Source organism: Archocentrus centrarchus, chromosome 1, assembly GCF_007364275.1.
Source record: "Archocentrus centrarchus isolate MPI-CPG fArcCen1 chromosome 1, fArcCen1, whole genome shotgun sequence".
Classification (NCBI taxonomy): Eukaryota; Metazoa; Chordata; class Actinopteri; order Cichliformes; family Cichlidae; genus Archocentrus; species Archocentrus centrarchus.
In genome coordinates this window covers 21,513,767-21,519,766 of record NC_044346.1, presented here as the reverse complement: position 1 = coordinate 21,519,766, position 6,000 = coordinate 21,513,767, and positions in this window count along the sequence as shown.

Sequence of the window (6,000 nt, the reverse complement as noted above, 5' to 3'; positions counted from 1 at the left end):
TGCAATGGCTCTGATTGTTTTTCCATCTCTCAGCTTCACAATTGCTTGTTTTTCACCCAAAGACAGCTCTCTGGTTTTAATGTTGCTTACTCCTCTAACTATAAATGCACAGTCTGGACAGGAAAAAACCCAAATCTGAAACTGAGCATAGACATTCAGTGCAATCAATGTAACAGGACACAAATGTAAATACCTGGAAATAAAAGCTGAGATGTTGATCATTTGTCTCATATTTATCTTTTAATATCAAACCCAAATATTTTCAGTCTACAGCAAAATAAAGAGATTATTCTCAATATTTAAATACTTTTGGAGGGGAGTGTAATTGAACAACTTCATGAATGGAAATCAACAAGGTGCAAACCACTGGTTACACTCAAGTACAGAAGGTCAGATTAGACTTTGCCAGAAAACATCTAAAAGAGCCTTCACAGTTCTGGGGGGGAAAATTGGACAGGTGAAAATAAGATTAACTTGTATCAGAATGAAGGGAAGAAAAAGTATGGAGACGAAAAGGAGCAGGTCAATGATCTGAAGCATACATCATCTGTAAAACGTGGTGGAGGCAATGTTTATGACATGATCAAGTATGGCTGCCAGTGGAACCGGATCAGTAGTGTTTATTGATGACATGACTCCTGATAGAAGAGGCAGGATGAATTCTGAAATGTACTCTGCTCAGATTCAGCCAAAGAGCTTCACTGTGCAAATGGATAATGCAAACTATAAAAGGAACCTAAGAGTTTCTTAAGGTGAGGAAATGGGATATTTTTTACTGTCCAAGTCACCTGATCTCAACCCATCGGAGCATGCTTTTCAGTTATTAAAAACAAAACTGAATGCAGAGAGACCCACAAACAAGCAGCAACTAAAAGTGGCTGCAGTAATAGCAGAACATCTCGAGGGAGGATACAGCATTTGGTGATGTCCTTGGGTTCTAGACTTCAGGCAATCACTGACTGCAAAACCTTCCTTTGATTTTCATCTAAGCATAAAAACAATCCTGATATCTATAGTTATGTTAGTTTGTCCAGTTACTTTTGAGCATCTCAAAATATGGTGCTTACTATAAAAATGGTTGTAATTCCTAAAAAGTTAATGCAAAATTTAAACCCCTTAAAAGTCTGCAGTTCAACCACATATTGACTGTTTGATTGAAAATGCACAGTGATGGGGTGCAGAGGCAAAACTGCAAAAATTGTGTCATGGTTCAAAAACCTATGGGCTTAAATGGGAAAGGTGTGACAGTGACAGTGCTGGCCATGTTTTCCTGTGTCTATTCCATCCAGGTGCTTGCTGTTTGGCTGGCTGAGCATTTGGTTTCACTTTTGTTTTTGCATGCATACATGCACGGATTCACTTTCTCTGCACTATCCACATTGATGTGCAGATAAGCATTCACACTAATACCAGGTTTCTTTATTTATTTAATTCTTGACTTAATAAAACCACTTAGCTGCATCCTAGGATTACATGTCATCTCCCTCTTTTAGTCATGCTTTTGAGCTTGGTTGTTACAAATGGGGGCTTGTCTGCGCAAATTATCTGGTCCGGTAAGCTTTCTAATGCTTGTTTGCACTACTTTGTTGGGTGGCAACTAGTACTCTTGGGATCGGATCTTGTATAGACTGATTTTGTCTAGTTTTTTGGCTTGCCTTTAGAGAAGGTTTGTGAGTTAATCATGTGAACTGGTCATCTGAGTAGTATATCTGCTAAGTACTGGTTTAGGGGGGCCTCATAGTCTACAGTACTTATTGATTGTGACTGCACCCAGATGCAGCGGAGAGCATCTGTTACACGCACACCAGTGCACACGCAAGTTGTTAAATCTATAACGTCAGAGTTATAGATATATCTGCAGTTCGGGTGGAGGCAGGATTCATCCGGAAGAGGGCTCAGCGTGAATGTGCACATCATCTTTTTCTTTTTTCTTTTTTTTTTGTATGCCTTGTAATACTTGGTATTTATTACAGTCGGCATTATATGCTATAATATTCAGATGTTATTCAGACCTTAATCTAAGACATGTTCCATCTTTCTGACTCACCTTAATTGTCCCATTAATTTTGGCAGATTTCACTGTTGTATTTTACAGATCTGAGAGAAGAAAAGGAAACTACATGAAAATGGCCTGTGGTGTTGCAGAGCAGTGCGGCTTCAATTGTGTTCATTGTGGGCTGATTCCAGTCATTTGACTAAAAATCTGAAACACTGCAAATCTATCGGCTCACTTCAAGAAATAACTTGATTGCCTGCATGCATTTTTTATTGCGGCTCCCCTGCTGGGTCTGAAAGGAATCTAAATACATATTTAATGAGGTCAACTGTAATAATAACTGTGTCCACGGGCCGGATTTACCAACGCCCTGCACCACAGCAAAACCCTTTTAAACAGCTACTGTGGAGATGTAACGAAGAGGACGCCACCATCTATTTTGGTGGCTGGCCTTATTATATACATTTGTACAAGTTTTCTATTCACAGCACAAAATTTGTGAAGGAGAATATTTAAATGAATCACAGAAACTAATTTACTAAGGTTTGCTGCACACAGTTTAGCGTTAAATTTAGCATAGATAAAAATAAAATAATGTGTTATTTTGGTGTGACATTTGTGAGTGTCTAGAGCTGAGTCCCTTTCTGCTCCTCAGGATAATAGTATTTTACTGAAACTGAGAAGAACTGAACTGTGTTTTGTTTTTTATCATTTCTGCACAGAGATCGGTATACAATTAAAACATCTCTGCGTGTGTTTTCTCAGCAGTGCACACACACACAGAACAATTTTGATGTAGTTTCTTTCATTTTGTGCTCTTCTACATGTTGTTTAAGTCAGCTGTTACACATAGATTTCAGGTTATGTGTAATAATGCAGCTGTCCTCTGGAAATATTCTGCACTCCACCTGAGTTTCAGTCCTCAAGACCTCATACAGTCCCCAACAATTTCTAATAGGCAAATTCTCCCTCATAGAAAACCATATTGATTTTTTTTCAACCTTTCAACCTCCTCTTATACATTTTAACTGCCACTCTGTTTTCAGAGAGAAACAAGTGTAAAACCTGCAATCTTAAACTGTGTCCAAATTCAGGGGCTGCATCCTGAAGGACCCGGTCTATGAAGACCAGGTCTTTTGAAGAATGCACCCCCTGAATTTGGACACAGCTTTAGTGTGTTTGTGTGTGTGTGTGTGTGTGTGTGTGTGTGTGTGTGTGTGTGTGTGTGTGTGTGTGTGTGTGTGTGCATGCGCACGTGCTTGCGCATGCGTCTGTGTGGTGGGTGGGGATATGGCAACACATGATGACACCTTATTGCATGGGCATTTACTTGGATGTGTTGTTGGGTCATTTGCCTTTTGAGAAACACACTGAGATGGGCTATTCTGATTAGAAGTCATCCATCTTTGTTTGGGGACATGCGTCCTGAAACCACTTTGATTGAACATGAACCTGATGTGGGTGATGCAAAACAACACCTGCAAAGGTTTTACAGAGTCTTGGAAGAAAAGAGAAAAATGATTGATGGTGAAGGTTCATATATGCTTGAAAATAACATTGCAGTACCAGTTTCCTCAAACTAGGCTTCTCCTTGTCTTCAGGTGCAAAAACCAGATAAGTACTGATTTCTGCAAAGTAAATGCGGTGACTAAGCCTGATTATTACACATTGCCTCACATCAAAGAACTTATTGATCAAGTTGGTACAGCTGAACACGTGAGCAAGTGTGATATACTGGATACTGGCAAGTGAACTCCCAGCGCTCAAGAAATATCTGTTTTCATCATAACATCTGGCCGCTACTCATATACAGTCACGGGTTTTGAATTATGTAACATACCAGCCACGTTTCAATGACTTGAAAATCATTTTTAATGGGCTGAAATGTTGTGCTGTCCATTTGGAAGATGTGGTGGTATATAGTATATCTGAGAGGTCTTGTAGGGTCTTTACCTTATAAAGCACCTTGAGGCGACTGTTGTGATTTGGTGCTATATAAATAAAACTGAATTGAATCATCTTGATTGCATTTGTGGTTTGTTTTTTTTTGAATGATTAGCAGATGGAAATTTGACTGTGAACCTGGCAAAATGTGAATTTGCAAAAGCAACAGTGACCTATTTTGGTAAGGTTGTGGGTCAAGGTCATATGAGGCCTGTTGATACCAGCTATTCAGGAGTTTGTATTCCCACCACTAAAAAAGGAACTCATGAGATTTCTGGGTCTAGTCAGTTATTATCACTGTTTTTGCTTGAATTTTTCAACTATGGTGCCTCTTCTGACTGATGTGGTGAAAGCAAAAGCAAACTTTATTTGCTCTGCTTCATGTCAACAAGGTTTTGTTAATGTCAGAGCTTTGCTGTGTTCTGCTCTCATTTTATTGGCTTCCAGATTGGATCAGCTGTTCAAGCTTTATGTGGATGCAGCCCATATTGGTGCAGGTGCTGTGCTCATCCAGGCTGGTAAAGAAGGCAGTGAAGAAGGCAGTGCTTCTTTTCCAAGACGGTCAACTCCCCACTAGCTGAATTGTTTAGTTATTGAAAAAGAAGCACTTGCATTAATTTTGGCTTTTTAGCACTTCAGAGTGTTTCTTGACTCTGGTCGGCTAGTTTTAGTATTTTCTGATCATAAGCCATTCATCTTTCTGAACTCATTGCACAACCCAAATCAGAGGCTCGTGTGGTGGGCCCTCTTTCTGCAGCCTTACAATTTAGACATCAGGCAAATCAAAGGCAAAACAGCGCACTTGTGCTGATGCAGCACACCTAAGCAGATGGGGCTCAGGGTACTGTAAAGCAGCCCAGTCAGAACCTCTCACCAGCTCTAGAAGATTTAGTTTCTCTTTTTTTTGGCATGCACATACTCTCCCACACTTTCCCTGTACTCAGACATTGCATACACACTGATGTACTGACAACTGTTCATACTAATCTTTGGTTTCTTTATTTAATTAAACCATTTAACAGTATTCTAAGACTATGTGTGTTCTCCCTCTTTTTATCACATTTGTTTGATTTGGGTTATGAAAAAGGGGTAAAGCACAGGGCCATCTATCTAACAAGGGCTTTCATCCAAGAAATGTTTTATATATATATATATATATATATATATATATATATATATATATATATATATATATATATATATATATATATATATATATATATATATATATATATATAAAAGCATATATATAAAGGCAAAGATTTCTGTAAAATTAAAGCTTCACCTCTGTCTTTACTATGCAGTCATCTTTCACTATGATTTAAAGAAATGATCAATTGAAATAGGTTTGGCCTACAACATATAATTCCGTGACTTTCTGGCTCTAAAGACTGCATCCCAAACAACGACATTTTGCCTGTATAACATGATTTCTTACTCTCCTCTGCCCGAGCTGCTGTCTGTTTTTTGAATACCTCCGAGACACTGTTATTGATTTTGCCCTGTCAACCTACATTAAATTTGTCATCTAGTGAAGAAGCCCAGGCCATGGTGGTAAGAACACTAAAGGGGAGATTGCATTATTTAAGCCCAACCCAAAGTGTCTGGGTTACCATGATCTCATATGAACATATAAGTAATCTTACAGTTTTTATTCAGCCATGGCACAACATGGTCTACTGATAACTTTGATCTCTGAAGCTAACTGCTGCAGGAGCAGTCGGTGTATTCAAGTACCGCTGGGAACAGTTTGGTCGCAAATTTTTATTATGAGCCAGATAAAGCACTCTTTTCCTCAGTGATTATATTGTGGCAATGTATTCCTTACGTGATGCGGTGTGTTAAAAACGCGTCTAGGCACAGACCGTCGCTTTTACTAGTGCTCTGAGCCCCCTATAGGTCGCATTCAGCCACCGGAGGGGTTGACATTTCCAGTGTTACAAAGTGGTCGTCACTGCCAAGGTGCGCTAACAAGGTTTCCTATTGTCTTTGAAGGCAGCACTGATCTTGCGGAGGTTCGGGGAAGCGCATCTGAAGCGCGTTCATGTGTCCATACACAC